Source organism: Taeniopygia guttata, chromosome 3, assembly GCF_048771995.1.
Source record: "Taeniopygia guttata chromosome 3, bTaeGut7.mat, whole genome shotgun sequence".
Classification (NCBI taxonomy): Eukaryota; Metazoa; Chordata; class Aves; order Passeriformes; family Estrildidae; genus Taeniopygia; species Taeniopygia guttata.
In genome coordinates this window covers 9,574,373-9,590,932 of record NC_133027.1, presented here as the reverse complement: position 1 = coordinate 9,590,932, position 16,560 = coordinate 9,574,373, and the positions used below count along the sequence as shown (strand labels likewise).

Sequence of the window (16,560 nt, the reverse complement as noted above, 5' to 3'; positions counted from 1 at the left end):
CTTTCAATTTCCAAACAGATTTAACAGGCAGAGGTTTTGAGAGATGAGGTTCCCACTGGCTCTGTCAGCCCACAGAGAGCAGTTTGTGCCACAGCAGCTCCAAGAATGTTGAGGAAACAGGAGGACAACCTTGACTGGTGGGAGTTTCACAAGTTATTATGTAGAAAAGTAACAAGACTCAAAGAGATGCATCTACTTAGGAAATCAGACCTTATTACATCCCAAACAGTATTTGCTTCCTTCTCTTCAACCCCTGCACAAAAATTCTCTAACCAATTGCAGGAAAAGTATTACAAGAAATTCAGCTTCTGTCAAGAGTGCTTAATCTAGTATCAAAATTGCTGTTAGAATATCGAAATATGGGTTTTGATTCACGGGGCTTTAGCTCTAGATTAACACACCCTTAACGTAGGTGTCGACCAGAAAACAAACTCTTATTACAGGATACAAAGCCTTTGGCATCAGTACATTAACTGATTAGGGGAATAGTCGTGGTATCAGTTTCATGGTTGCCATCTCCAGATTAGAAAAATCCTCTCCTGGTTAGCAAATACTATAGTAACAACACGAAGACATACATGTGCACTTGCAAACCAACACATGTATTTAGGTGTCTCCCTACTGATCCAGAAGCCACCTACAGCCATTTTTTCAGACAGGAATATCTGGAACAGAGTTATCCAAAAAGGGCAGATTACCTCTTCCATAGGACCAATTCTTATCATCTTTGGTTCAACCGACCCCAAAGTAAAATGCTGATAGTAAAGCTAAGTGAACTTCGCAAGCATCTGGCTAATTATTTATGCCTCTTTCTTGATAGTGTATTTTAACTGCACCATCCTACACTATTACTTGGACTTGACATTTTCCACGGTAACTTGGAAATAACAATATTTGATCAACACTTAAAGAGTGTTCAATGACAAAGTTATGACAAACTCAGACTAGCACCATGCAATGTAATCAGAGTAAGTAAATTGATACCTGGCATATAAACTGTTCAATCACAAGCCAAGACAAACAGGCTGTGTACCTATTCTGAAGCATGATGCTGTAGTGACAGATACAATGGTAACCACAAGGGCAAAGGTAACTTGCATAAAACAGTGGTGAAACCAAAATAAAAGAGAAAGGACCACTGCAGCAGATTTGACATAAAAGGCTCCACAAAATCCTAAGAGACACACCCCAAGGTGCCTGTGGCCAAGGTTACTGTGAGGCCACTCTCTTATCTTTTCTGCTAAGTCACAATGACATTGGAAAAAGCTACCCAGGAGAGTGGTAGAATTCCTGGAAGTGTTAAAAAATGTGCAGATGTGGCCCTTGGAGACACAGTTTAGTAATGAATATGGAAATGCTGGGTTAACAGTCAGCCTTGATGATCTTAAGAGATCTTTTCCAAGCTTAACAATTCTGTGATTGGAAAACATGTCTGGAAACTGCAAAAAAAGCAACCACCATGCCCATGTTAGAGTGCCCAGGGAGCTCTAGGCCAGTCAACCTCACCTCAGTGCACAGAAAGTTACGTAAAACAAAATTAGAAACCCCACTCAGTGTTGTACCCAAAAACATGAAACAAGCATTTATGTACCAGCAATATCTTTCAAGGATGAGTATTGGGCAATAGTGTCCAATGTCTCTGCTGAACACCTGCACACAGGACAGGAGCCACTCTCAGAATGGTCCTGCAAAATGTCAGGGGGAGGAAGACAAACCAACTGAAACACTGGAGGGCAGGGCTGCTCATCCAAATGGACCCTGAAAGGCTGGAAAGGTGGGAACTACATAAAAGCCAAGGGCAAATAGAAAGTCCCACACCAAGAGTTCAGTAACCCAATGCAGCAACACAGGCTGGGGACTCAAAAGCTAGGAAGTGGCTTTCCAAAACAGACACAAATGATTAGCAAGCTGAAAATGAGTCAGTAATGAGCCCCTGTAACCATCAAGCTCAAATGTATACAAGGCTGCACAAGGAATAGCCTGCAATCTTGGAATGGTTTTATCTTCTGCTGCTTGGCATTGGAAAGACTGCATCTGGAGAACTGTGCCTAGTTTTTGACTTCTCATACAAGCAAGAAATCAATATACTAGAGAAAGCCAATTAGCTTATATGGATGCTGAAGCATGTGACATATGTCCAAAGGACAAGGAAAAACAGTCAAAAGTTGCAGTGAAGGAAATTCTAGTAACAAAGGTTTCCCCCACATGCACAATTAGACTATCAAATAATGCAAGTTGCTCTCAAAGGCAGGACAATCTCCAACTAGACAATGCTTTCAGCAACCCCACCTGCTTTGACCTTTTGAGGAAGGACCTGGACTACATCTTAGGGATAACCTACAGAGTTAGGAAAACGTACAAAGCATATAAATTCATGAGACTGGACTAGACATACCATAAAGTGCCAATTACAAGGACACTGTTTATCAAAACCCACTGTAAATCAGTGAAGGTCTTGATGGTTAAGGATGAAAAGGTATTCAAAATCAAAGCCATTTTCCAGCAGAAAAGGCAATAAAGAGCACCCAAGGCTCTATAGGCAGATCTGGCTCAGCTGACTCCCAGGAAAAATCACAGGAGCATGTATTGTGCAAGTTCCACTGATCACATAAAGGAAGAGATGTTAATCAGAACAAGAGACCAGTCTGTCATGAGCAAACCATGCTCAAGGAATGCAACTGTCCTCAATTAGAAAATACCTGGCTAGAAGAATGAAAGAAAATAAGTAAACGCACACTGAAAGAAAATATATAAATATACACACTGCCTTATTAAGAATTTTGGCACTGTCTCCCATTGCATTCTCCTTTCTAGGCCAAGGAAATGCAGGCTGAATAAACTGACTTGCATAGTTTGAAAAGTAACTGAACAAGCTTAAAAGATAATCAACTACTACTGTCTGCCAGCTGTCAAGTAATCTAGGGTCAATACTGGAGCCTGTAAAACTCAGGATGCTCATCAGAAACATACCACCAATCCTGAGCCCAGCTTCGTTCAATCCCACCACATCAAGAACACAAGGAAACTTGGGAGGGTCGAGTACAAACCTAGGCTAGAGGAAAAGCTTTATGAAGGTGCTTTTTCAGTCTCCCATGCTGTAATCAAATAGCAACCTAGAGCTATTTGAAGGAGACCTGCAAAAGCAACATAGCCAAACCTTTCTTTGCAATGGAAGATGGTAAAATAAGAGGTAACAGCCACAAGTTGTGTCTTGATATTCAAAGGCATCATAAAATCTACTTGCTAAGAAGGCAACGGATGATTGCTATGAAGGCAGTGGAATGTTTCTTGGAGGTTTTTAAGACTCAGCTGGACAAAATGGTAATTTTGATCTCAACAGAAAGAAGGACTAAGTTTTCTCCTGAGTTTTCCACAAATCAACAATTTACAATTTTTATGGCCCTAAAACAGCAGAAAAAATAAAGCAGGAGGTAAAACAAGGCTCTCAAGTTTTCTAGTACCTTAGTAAATACAGAGTCTCATGAACACAGTCCATTACAATAACTAAGTATTTAGGTCAGAGAAAAGGAATCTAAACTAGACCAGTTCCCTAAAAATATAGGAAACTGAAGTAGATGTATTCTATTGATTAGCTGTACCAGGTTAAATAAAAAAGAAGCCCTGCTCTAATAGGTGATTTTATGTGACTGAATTCAACACTAGAACGTAAAAGAATAACCAGAAAAATAGCAAGATTCCTTCAGCTGCCTTCTACACTAAGGCTCTGACAATTTCTACATTATTCCCACAGGAGAATCATCCAGACCTGACATAAGCTCTTTGATCTGCAGACTGGAACCTACATTCTCATAGCCAGGAACTAGAAAGGGACAGACCGACCTGGTAAGAATACTGCAAAGAGGAACAAGGGAAGTGGGGATTTCATGATGTGAGAGATGAGGTATGACATGACACACAATGCCCAGATCTCATCAAAGATTTATCTGGACAAAAAACAAACAATGGATGCCAGATTTTCTCAGGGAAAACAATAAACACAGGCCAAAGACTTTGCAAGCTGTTGTGACATCAGTCACAAATCTTGACCAATTCTGTATAAGAAAAGCAGCAGCAGTCAGTAGCACATAAAAATGAAACATTTCTTCATTGTACTTTCCAGCACAATTCTCTGTCAAAGTCATATAAGAGTCCCTTTCACATTAGCTCTGAATTAGTAAATAAAAACTGTTAGGCATTATTTGTAAAAAATTAACAAAGCTAAAAAATTAACACTACAGACACATCAAAGGAAGCAATGTAGTTATACAAAATAACACTGCTTTCCTCTAAAACCAGTGAAGTAATTAGGAAGCCTTATTTTAGTGATCATTTGATGAACTAACAATACAATGCCTTCAATTTGTTTTGTTCCTGTGTCATTCCCCCATGCCACTCCCTCAAGGAGTAAAACTGCTGAGAGAATTTCACTGATGACTGTATAAAAATATCAGTGACACATGTGGAAACGGGGTACAGCTTACTCATGTTTAGGGTTGTAATGATAAAAAGCTGAAGTGCAGAATGAAAGCTGGTATCACTTCTCAAGTCTGAACCTTGTCCAAAGACAACACATGGGAGACTGTGCAAAGACCTACGGAGGGAGAAACCCAGCTTTAAGAACTGGATCTACCTGCAAGACCTTGTAACATGATATTACCGTTCATAATATTGTAGCAATGACCAAGAAAGCGTGCACAGCCCCCATGTAAGGGATGCAGGGAAAATAGCTTCTGGGAATCCATTTGGTACCAGACAAGGTGTACATGTCACTGTCAAACATTATAAAAGCAATTATTGAGACAGCTATTCATCAAAGCAGGACAGGACTCACAAATCAAAAAACTGTGAGCTTGGAAAGATCCATTTGAGGACTCAAATCAGGAACAGATGGATTGCCCACCAACCTTATTCCAACATGGCGCTTTGCTCTGAAATGAATAATTTCAAAGAGTTTTGGAGATAGGGAATCAAGAAATCGGAAAACATTTTCAAATTCCACACTGATACATTAGTCTGGCACAAAATTATTCAACAGATAAGATGATCAAAACCCTGGGGAAATGGATTAGGAAGGCCCACCACAACTTTTAATCAATCTTTATATGTCACAGCGAGTTTTAGCTTTGAGAAGCTCATCATATACTAATGACTTAAAAAAAAGATCTTCTGTTAATTATCATAATGGAACTACTACAGTACTCTTGTGGCCTTGACTTCCTCGCTACTCTCAAGAAGGTAAAACAGCAAATGAAAGACTTCCATGGGGATCAGGCACACTTATGAACCTTTATCAAACCTTTATGAAAGCAGCCACACCGCTGAAAGCATCAGCTGGTGGTCTACAGTACCTGACAGTCGGCAAGCAGCTATGTTTCACTACACCTCTGGCAACAGCGCTCTAAGTTTGATGCCTGGTCTTTTTCTCTTTTGGCAATCACAGACCTCCAGTTTAACAAAGGTCACAAAACCCCAGTTATGCCTGCCCAGTGCTCCAAGAGCAGAGTCCATGCCCTTTGTTATCAGCCAGATCAAAGCTCCTTATTTGCCATTGCAGTTTAACACTTGGTTAAACACAGAGCACTGGAGTCAGAGTGAACATAGAGGAAACCCTGAGAAGTTACCCTGGTGTGGCCGAGGGTCCCTGAGGCTTTACACAATACCAGACACCACAAATGTATCCAAAAGAATAAAGACATGACTTTCTAAAACTGGAGTATGTTTTATCAAACACATTTCAGGATACAGTGGAAGAGGTCCTACATATCGTGTCTTGCTATTCTATTTAATCACACCAAGATGGTAACTTTCACTTTTCAGAAGCAACCTGTTTGTGAACTGTTGAGAGCTACCAACATGAAAATGACCCCGAACAAGTACAAGTTTTTTGTCTTGGTTTGTTTTTCTTAAAGTAACTTCATAAGCATAATTAAGGTTGGGAATCCCACAGATTACAAGAAAGTGGTAGGTATTCTCCCAGCAAATTCCCAATTTCTCAGTATGCAGGCCTGATGATAAAAAGAATGTCCATGACCTAAACGAAATGAGCAAGAAAGCTGCTGCTCAAAGAAACAAATCTACTCAAAGAAGTCATGTTGGTCTCAAAGGAAGAACAAGCTGTTCATTTGTACACACTACTGAAATATACAGGTGAAATAAAGTAACTTTCAAAGACTGCTTTCCCTGCAAATACTGCATTAAAGTACTGGATCCAGAGAGAAAACGGGGCTTTTAAAACTTAAATCTCACAGGGGACTAAACAGAGGGTGGTAGGCATGAATGACATGTAGGTATAATAAATATATTTTATATTCTGAGACTAAACTGCAATGTTAGGAAAACCTCAGTCAAATAGAGTATCTACATGAAAAAACATATAAAGCTGCTGCTGAAGTACAATGTCTACATGGTAAGAAAGGTTTCCAGGGGGCAAAAAAATCTATGCCAGGTCTCTTCTGACCAACAAGTTTCAAAGACACAGCAGACTCATGTCAAGAGAATCTTGTAAATAAACTTTCCTAGCTGTCCATTGCATTAGAAAGTCAAAGGAAGAATAAATCACTTCGGAATGGATAGCATGAGAAAATTGTCACAAATACAGTAAAGTTTGCAAAGCATGCAATTTGTTTATTAGAATTATGTTGAACACCAGTATTTTCAGAGGCAGTGGGCAAAACTGAAATGTAACACCACGATTACAGACTGGGATAAAACTTTGCTGAAGTTAGAGGTGGGAGTGTTATTCTTCATGAACAAGAACCCATCATGCTTATGTTTGGATACAGAGAGAAAAAACATACCTGGTCTCTACACTTCAGCACAAATCAACACACAAACAAAAGCATGCTCAAAAGTTAACAGCTATGTGAATTATGGGGAAGAAGACATGGCCATTCACAGGGTATTGCTTCAAAGGAAAGAGAGAAGTATCAAAATATGCTAAAAAAAACAAAAGAGTGAAGGAATAGATTACCAAGGACACGTGGACAAGAAAAATCTGCAAATAGCACTGAGGGAGATGAAACATATACAAGCCTGCTTGTGGTCTAAGAATTTGGGAAAAAAACACTTGCTCACTAAACAAAGATTATGCTTCTTTACCATGTAGTTCCTACTATCCCTAGGGAAAATTAGAACTTTTCAAAAGAAAACCAAAAACCTATTTGGCTCTTCAATCTTATGTTCTATACTCTTATTTTTTCTCCTACATCAGAAGAACTACAGCTTCCACACTTCTATTGGACAGATGTTTAAGTAATATAGGTATTCTGCCCAACATTCAATGAAACATAAAATTGCAACAATTTAAAATAACAGCAACCTACATATTCCCTTAAACCACAGCTCCCAGAAGTTAAGCATGTGAAGAAACATCCATCTTTCAGCAGCAATAATAACAGGCAAAAGCAGAAAAAAGCAAATCTATTTCACCTTATGCTCAATAACTTCTTTTCCGCCTCCTATCAGAATAAGATTCACTACTTCATGGAGAGCATCATTCTTTCTTTTATCTTGTCAAGTAATGCAAAGTTCAAAGAGCATAATGAATACTAGCAAGAAGCTGATGTCAAATTTTAAAAACAGTCCACAAGTACAATTAGCATCACACTGCCCGTGATTTGGCTTCCCTCATCCTTTCCTATGCTGTTCAGCAGAAATCTCCCCATGAAACTATCCCTTATTTCTTTGTTTCTTCCATATTTCCATGTTAGTTATTCTCCTGTAACCTAAAATATGCTCCAAATTCAAAACATCTTTTTCTTCCCGTTTCATTATTTCAACTTGCATATGTTATTACATCAACTGTTTATCCCACCTTCAACTTAGCTCTCCAGCTGCTGCTGGTTTTCTTGCTTTCTAATGAAGACATAAAAGAATTAGTCAAAATTCCATTGACTCACAGTAGATCAACTTACTAGTCACAGCTGCATTCTCCAGTAACCCCTCAAGCCCTGCTTGCTGCTTACCACCTCCTGTTTCCTGCAGCAGCTGTACATTCTGATACTCATCCACTCACCTGAACAGGTTAGGAATGCACTGCAAGCAGAGACATGAAAACCAACTGAAGCAGACTGTGTGAAGCTCTGCGCAAAGGACACAGAAGTCAAACAGGAGAACCAAGGATCAGGAGACATGAGTGACACCAGTATTAGAGCCCTTTCTGAGTCACTACAGCAATTTAATTGTCTGTACTGCTGATATGAGGCCTGGAGTCCGAGTCCTTCCCAGTAAGAAGCACCGGTTCTGCTCATCAGGAGGGCAGGATAGGGAATTGAACAGCCAGGTTGGACAAGTGGTGTGGGAGCCAGAAGGTTTCTCCACAACCAGGGCTGCAGGAAGGCCTGCACATGCCAGTGCTCTGACATGCAGACCTACAGTTCCAGTCACAAGAGGATCCAAAGACAATTCACCACGCTGGGAAAACTGCAGCTTGTTCCTCATTGCATCAGTAACACCTGAAGTTACTCTATTACAGCATTTTGCACAATTGCCCAGCTGCTCCCATCAAGATAACTCTGCTAAATCCTGGTAACTCATGACTTTGAACAAATACATACAGGGACAAAGCCCACGTGTGCTCATCACAGCTTCAAGTAAGAATCCAGTTATCATCTGATACTCATTCCAAATCAGTGCTATAATTTCTTTCACGAGGTAAAATTTGAGGAGTCAGACTTGGCAAAAAGTTTGTATCACAAGTGTTTTCTTTTTTAAACTACAGATTTGAATAAAGAATTGGTCTCAACAAAGGACAGTGGTAACAGAAGCTAACAGAAGCCAGAGGGGAGATGGAAAAAGGAAAGAATCAAGTGAACAGCATGGTAACAGCAGGAGGAAGCTAAGATACTGAAGAAAGAAACAGGGATAGTGATGAAAGAAACCTCGCTAACTAGTGATGCTAGTTGTAGCATCACTGGTTAGACATTGTTCTGGCACATCAGGATTACCTAACATTTGGCAACAAGGTGTTGTCACACTACATGAGGTGGTTGTGCAACCCCAGCGAACTAAACAAGTAGTTCTCATTCATTTCACCAGTGACTATGTAGTCCGGCTTGTATTCAGTGTGAAAAGTTCCATTTGTTTCATGCCTAATTGTTCTTTAAGCTCAGACCTTTCATATTACATGTTTTTTTTTTCCTATTATGAATATTCTTTTACCAGAATAATTTACTTCCCCCAGTATAACCTGTTTACAAGCCTCACAAAACATCTAGATGTCATCATTCAACATGTAAGCTGGAATCCATGTTGTCAAACATTTCACTGGGAATGCAGCGTCTACATAGCTGTTTGTCAGGAGCAGGAGAAACACAGCCACATTGCTATTAAGAGTATGCCTGAATTAAGTAAGCGAAAAGTACCTGTCCTTCATATCCTGCAAACACGTTTTCAGTACAAATACATACACAGCATGCTTTAAAGCTGAAACCTTAAAATTATGATTCTACTACTCAATAAAAATAACCTAGACATCATCCAAAATCGGGATCACCCCTTTTTCCAGACAAGGTGCCCTCATTATAACAAACCACAAAAATGGAAAAATAAAGTTTCATTTAAAAGAAATCAAAGCTATCAATACAAAACAAACAAAAAACAGCACTGAAAACAATGCAGTTAGGAATTGCACTGAAAACAGTGCAATTAGGAAGCTGCAGGGTAAATCTTGTCAAATTTACTGGTAAGTTCTTTGGATTGGCCAGTAATATTGGAAATTGTACCATTACACATATACAATTTATTGTAATTGGTCTTGTGAATGAAATGAAACAGATAATGTTATGTAGAAGAAAGTGTGTCGAAAATCAAGAGATGTTAGTGAGCTGGTGGATTTTTGACCCACAGAACTACTTGAGGCTGGATGTTCGGAAAACTAGAGCTACCTATGGGTCAAAGGCAAGGATGAGTTGATGGAGAAATCCACAGTGGTTCTTTAAGACCTCAGCACATCTATTCCAGAAAGATCCTGGACTGCACTTTATTGCAAGTTGAGTGGACACTCACAGAGTGGGACTAGGTAAAGAAGAATCATACATGCTTGCCTTTTTTCACAGGCATTGGCTTAGGGTACTGTCCAAGATTCATAAGAAATCCACTGACTTCAACTGCTTTGATATAAACCTTGTAGTAATTCCATGATGGAAAGTATAAAGTCTTACACTTACCCAGGCCATCGCTTACCCAGGCCTGTAAACGTGTGACCACTTCCCTTACTGACATCATAAGCAAGTGTCACAAGAAAATAGGAAGCTACATTACAAACTACATAATTAGTAACTGAAGGCTTCTAGTCTTCGAGGCACACAGAATACAGATTCACATCCAGATTCTGACACAGGCCCATGTGGATGGACTCTCAGACCTTAACTGGGCACCATAAAGTCCCAGAGGGCCAGGAGTATACAACATCTATAAAAAATAAGAGTCTACATCATTCAAGCCATTCAAGGATTTATTATTACAGTTAAGTTGCAAGAAAATAAGCAGTTTCTTCATTCTTGCAATGCAATAAAAAACTTATCACTAAGAAAGCTCTCAACAACTGTCATGCCTCAAATAGCCCTTCATCTTTATCCTAATTTCTTTCACCACACATTTCCATTCCAGCGTTTTCTTGCTTCCTGAACTTGCTGCTCACCCTGTCTGGCACAGGCACCTCTTCTCTTGTGTAGTAACTACAGGTGTGAAGGTGGGCGCTGACAGTGATGATGCCCTGGGACCAGCAGTGACAGCAAACCTGACAAACAGCAGGTTCCCGAAAGAGGGTGTGAGCCCGCAGGAGTCCCTGCTTTTCCAAACCAGTACCTCCTCTACTAAAATACGCCTCTTACCACTTAAAAAAAAAACCTCATCTCACTTCTAGCTGTGAAGAATTTATAATCTTATTTTTCCCTTTTCCTATTTATAGGCCCTTCAGGTCAGAGACTTTTCCTTCGTTTCTTGTTTTATAACATACCACCAAGATAACAAGCATCACTCAGCTCCGAGAGATGCTTCACAGGAACAAGAGCTAACACACAGAAAAAACCACCATAAATAGCATCACCTCAGTTATTTTCTGGAAAAGGAGACACCACTTTAGGACTCGTTTCATGAAGTCTCCTCCATGACAAAACAAGTCAAGGGAGCGAGCACGAAGCGCTTCTTTCCGCATGGGATGTGCCAGTCCATCCTCAGGCGCACGCCTGGAGATCTCGAGCGATGCTCGCTGGAACGGGTGGGTCTGTTACAGACCTGACCCCGACACAGCCGGGCCGGCGGCACCTCCCTGCTGGGCGAGGCTGCGGCGGGGGTGACCGCCCGAGGGCTGGGGTGGCTCTCGGACCCGGCACGGCGGCAGGGGAGGCAGGGCAGGAGGCTGCGGCACTTACCTTCCCCGCTGGCAGGCTCCCGGCACGGCGGCGGCCGGCGCTGTCTGTGCCGACACCGGGCGGAAGCAGCCGCGAGGAGGGGCCGGGCCGCTCCTTCCGCCGGGGCCGCGGAGCGCTGAGGGCGGGCCCGACCCGCCTCCCGCCGCCGCGCCGTGAGGGCGGCGGCTGCGACCCCCTGGGGAGGGGACCGGGTTCCACACAGCCCTCCCTGCCCAGCCCTCCCTGCCCAGCCCGCCCTGCCCGGCCCGCCCTGCCCGGCCCTCCCTGCCCGGCCCGCCCTGCCCAGCCCGGCTCGCCCCGCCTCGGGCGTCTGCCGCCCGCTTGGGGATGGCGGGACCCAGAGGGGAGGTTGTCCCGGGACGCGCATTTCGGGGATTTCCTCCTGCCTGTCATTCACTCTACCTCACAGGTCACGTTTTTTTGGGAATTCTGGCAAAGAAGAAAAGGAATAGGTAGTTTTGAAAGAGGAAAATGAGCCGGAGTGCCTGAAAAATGGCAGAGAAAGGGGTAGTGAAGTGCAGGCTTACCCTTCAGCATGTTTGAGGGCTAGAATTGTAGAATCACCGAGGCTGAATCATGCGGTCCAACCATCAGCCTATGCTGCTGCTGCAGCCCCAAAACCACTAAACCACACCAACCCAGCACCAGATCCAGACGCTTCTTAAACACTCCCTACGGTGGTGACTCCATCACCTCCCTGGGTAGCCCAATCCAATGCCTGACCACTTTAACAGTGAATTTTTTTCCTAGAATCTAATCTGAATCTCCCCACTCTGTTTAAAGCCATTTCCTCTGGTCCTCTCACAGCAGACATGGTAAAAGAGACCACCACCTTCTGTCAGGTGGTTTTAGAGAGCAAGGAGGTCCCCCCTGAGCTCCCTCAGCTGTTCCTCGTACGACATACCTCATAATGTTTTCTGGACCTTTCAGTGATGAGCCTTGTTGCTCTTCTCTGAAAACGCTCCAGCACATCAATGACTTTTTTAAAATCAGGGACCCAAAACTGAGCAGACTACTGGAGGTGCAGCCTCACCAGGGCCAAGTCTGGCTGGCAGCACTGTTCTTGATATGGGCCAAGATGCCATTGATCTTCTTGGCCACCTGGGCATATTCCTGGATCATATGAAGCCGTCTGTCATCCAGCACCCTCAAGGATGTTTCCCTTAGTTGCATCTAAGTGAGGAAACTGGACCAGAGCACCTGGGCTGTAGCAAAAAGCCCATTCCTCCCCACTCCAAAATTTTTTTTTAAAATGTTTTGAGGATCAACTTGCAAAAGAACACCATGCAACTAGTATCAGAACAGGAGGACATAGTCTTGAGCTGCGCCAGGGGAAGTTTAGGTTGGACATTAGGAAGAAATTCTTCACAGAAAGGATAATTGGACCTCAGAATGGGCTGCCCAGGGAGGTGGTGGAGTCACCGTCCCTGGAGGTGTTTAAGGAAAGACTGGGCACGGCACTCTGTGCCATGGCTGATTTGACATGCTGCTGTTAGGTCACAGGTTTGACTCAGTGATCTCAGAGGTGTTTTCCAACCTAATTGATTCTGTGATTCTGTGGAAATAATAAAAGTAGCAGTAAATTTTTTCCCTAAGCACCAGAAACGTGACATAGAGTCTGCACACCTGCTAGGTAAGGTGTGAAAGGAACTCAAAGATGTAATGAATAAACTAAATCCCGTGCTTATCAGAGAGGAGCTCAAGGAGGCTGTCATGCTAAAATGCTGCTTTTTGGGTAGAAGTGTTGGAAGAGACATTTCCAGTTGAAGCCAGGGTAGCAGGTAAAAAGAAATAAATTGAATAGTAGGAAACTGGCAAGATTGGATGGTGTTTATTTAGGAGTTGCACAGGGATTCGGGCATGAAGCAGCTGGACTATGTAATCACATGCTACAGGAGGTGCTGGAGGACTGGGGAGTACTGCCTCTAGCCAAAACCTGAGCAGCTTCAAAAGGAGTCCATAAGGTTGGTATGCATTATGATCAAATCGGTGGGAAGAATAACAAACACAAGTGGAAGTGGAATAGGAATATATATGGTGCACTTGAGAACCATCAGCTTTATTTTCTGTGGAGGGACATGGTGCCTCAGAAATGTGTGGGACTCTTGGGAGGAGCCAAGTGGCCTCATCTGCCAAGGTAAACCAGGCCAGTGAACACAGACTCAGAGAATCACAGAATATCCTGAGCTGGAAGGGACACATCTGTATCATCATGTCCAATTCCTGGCTGTGGACAGGAGGCTCCGAGAATCCCAGCATGTGCCCTAGAGCATTGTCCAAACACTTCTTGAACTCTGTCAGACTTGGTGCTGGAAGCACTGCCCCGGGGAGCTTGTTCCCAGTGCCCAACCACCTTCTGGGTGAGGAAACTTTTCCTAACATCCAGCCTAAACCTCCCATGACTCAGCTTTCTGCCATTCCCTCAGGTTCTGTCACTGGTCACAAGAGAAAGATTGATGCCTGCTCCTTGGCTTTCCCTCGTGATGATGTTGAAGGCTGCAATGAGGTCTCCCCTCAGTCTCTTCTCCAGGCTGAACAAGCCCAGTGACCTCAGTTGCTCTCATATGGCTTTCCCTCTAGACCTTCACCATATTTGTAGCTCTCCTTTGGACACTTTCTAATACCACAATATATCTTTTTTATATTGTGGTATCCAAAACTGCACACAGGACTCAAGGTAAGGCCATACCAGTGCAGAGTAGAGCAGGACAATCACCTCCCTTGTCTACCTGGTGATACCTGTGGTGCACCAGGCATGATAGGCCCTGCTGGTTTGGGAAAGAATTTTCATTAAAGGTTTTTAGCAGATTCAGGAGTGATGTTTTATTGAGCCACTCAAGATTTGAGCCCCTCAGGATTTGACTCAAACTGCATTTTGTTTTAGTTGTTTATCAGTAGCTATAACAAGACTGTTATGATTAAGCAATTGCGTTGTGAATGTTGCATGCTTGGCTGATGAGCTGTCTGGATGACAGCCACCAGGAGTGAAATCAGGACAACTGAGCAGTAACTGAGGGAAAGGTAAGTGCAGCAGTAGGAGATCATGACAATCAGCTCATTGACCACCTACTCTAAACAGACTCCCAGCTCTAATGGGGGAAAGAGCTGTGCATGTGGACTAATTATCCTGAGAAACAAGAGTTTATAACTAGCATGTAAGGGGTGTGAGTTCTAATTAATGAAAAAAATGTGTAATGCTGATGGCATTGTAGGCTAAAACATATAAATAGTGTAAAGTTTTAATGACTGGGGAGCCAGCCTTTTCTTTCTTAGCACCTGCTTTGCACAAACTCAAAACAAAAATTGGTATACTTCACCTCAGTGTGTGAATTGGTGGTGTGCACTGGTGAACAAGCTCAATGAGATAAAGATTACAACCTTCAGACGGGTGGATACTTGATAGAAAGATAGGGTAAAAAATAAAGGTTAGGAATTGATTATCATCTTTTTCAATGGATTGTGTAATGGGTAGAACTTAAAAGGAGTTTGTCTGAAGGTCAGTACTGTTCAACACAGGCATAAATAGTCTGGAAAAAGGGGCAGACAGTGGAGTAGTAAAATCTGTTATTCACACTGAGTTATTTAGATTTAAGAAAAATTATCAGGTTGTAGAAGAACTTCTTGATTCCTACTGAGCAATAAAATGACAGATATGTTGACATGTGAGATAAGGCTGAGTATTTAGATGGAACGTAAAGCCTTGTGCTTCCACAGTCAGGTAATATTAGCAGCCATTGGTAAGTGAACGCCATGGTTCTTACTCTGTCTGATGGTGACGTGCTCTCTGCTTGGATGGGGTCTGCAGTTCCTATCTCTCAGAAAGGGTACAGCAAATCTGCAAAAGATATGGAAAATGTGACAAAATTTTTCACAGATCTGAAATTCCTCCATGCGGGAGGATGGATTGTGAGAGAATAGAAATAGTGCAGTCAGGGATAGTGCAGTGCAGGGATAGAGAAGGCAATCTCACCCCTGAAGAGTTGCAGCTGTACTAATTACCAAAGAGTAGGAATAGCCTTGCCTTTAATAGGTCACAGCTGTGTCCCATAAGGATAATCCAATAGGATGGGTATTATAAAAGAGTGGGTCAACTGATTGAGAGGAGAGTTGGAATCAGTCGGTTGTGCTGCTGTGAGGAGCAAGGGTTAGGTGTTTATGTTAGGGACAGTGAGGGTTAGTATGTGCTACTAGGGGCAGAAAGTGTTAGGAGGTCATGATAGGGACAGGAAGAAGGCAGCCAGCTGTGAGGAAGAAAGGGAAAAGTAGTTAGTGCTGTGAGGATCTGCCTGTGTGAACTCAGAGAGAGAAGGCATGAAAGTCTTACAGTAAGATAATAAACTAATGATGGCAGTCAGTTTCCACCCACCATCAACTGGTGCTAGGCACTGACACCAACAATTGGTTTCCTGTATGGGGATGAGTTCTGACAACTCCACATAGTAAGTAGAAAGTAAAATGGAAATTGGAAGACAAGCTAATGAGAAAAGTAGCTTGGGGAAATAATGACAATGGTTTGTGAAACCAGGTTGAATGGACAGTGATTCCTTGTTGCAATTTCTAATGCAAAACCTTTGGAAAACAAATTAAGCTATGAGGCAGCAGTTTCAAAACAAAAAGTATTTTAAGTAGTCTTAAACTTCATTGGAAATACCACATATTCCTAAAATTTCACAGGAATTTGCAAAAAGATAAGGCAGGTTTATAGAAAGAAAATCTATCAGGGACTGTTAAATGTGAGAATACTCTGTAAAGGTTCAGGTAGCCCTGAGAGCTGTCACTCCTCCAGAGCTTGCACCAGGGAAGCAGTCCAACATGCTTGCCTTTCCTTGGCACAACTGTTGGAGGTTGTCAAAGACAGAATGGACTTTTGGCCTGATCTGATACAGTTTTCATGTTCCTATTTGTAACTAACATTGCTTTTTTTCTGGGGTTCGCATCAAATCCTTTGGGTCATTTCTTATTCCAGAACTCGGTTTGTCTAACATGCGAATATGTAAAAGAGCCACTGAGGTGCTTGGTGTACTGTTGATCAAAGTACATTTTATTAAACTGTTCATAAAATTGGTTTGTCAGTGGCAGGTTAGCTCATCTGTGATATTAAAATAATGAATGCATGTATTTCTTTTGATATGAACTAGAGTTGGTAAGTTACTGTAATGAAGTCACAAAAAGCTCTTTCACTTTTTGG

At 42.3% G+C, this 16,560-nt stretch overlaps 1 protein-coding gene across 2 annotated transcripts in view; it reads right to left on the bottom strand.

The window, feature by feature from the left end:
* Positions 1-11,549, bottom strand: part of LDAH (lipid droplet associated hydrolase) — a 113,798-nt gene extending 102,249 nt beyond the window's left edge. Inside the window, exon 1 of one of the 2 annotated variants that reach the window (XM_030269974.4) lies at positions 11,373-11,549. The gene's annotated coding sequence lies outside the window, so the exon portion shown is untranslated. The remainder of the gene's footprint in view (positions 1-11,372) is intronic. The other variant, XM_072926322.1, reaches the window with a different exon arrangement.
* Between the last annotated feature and the right edge of the window lie 5,011 nt (positions 11,550-16,560).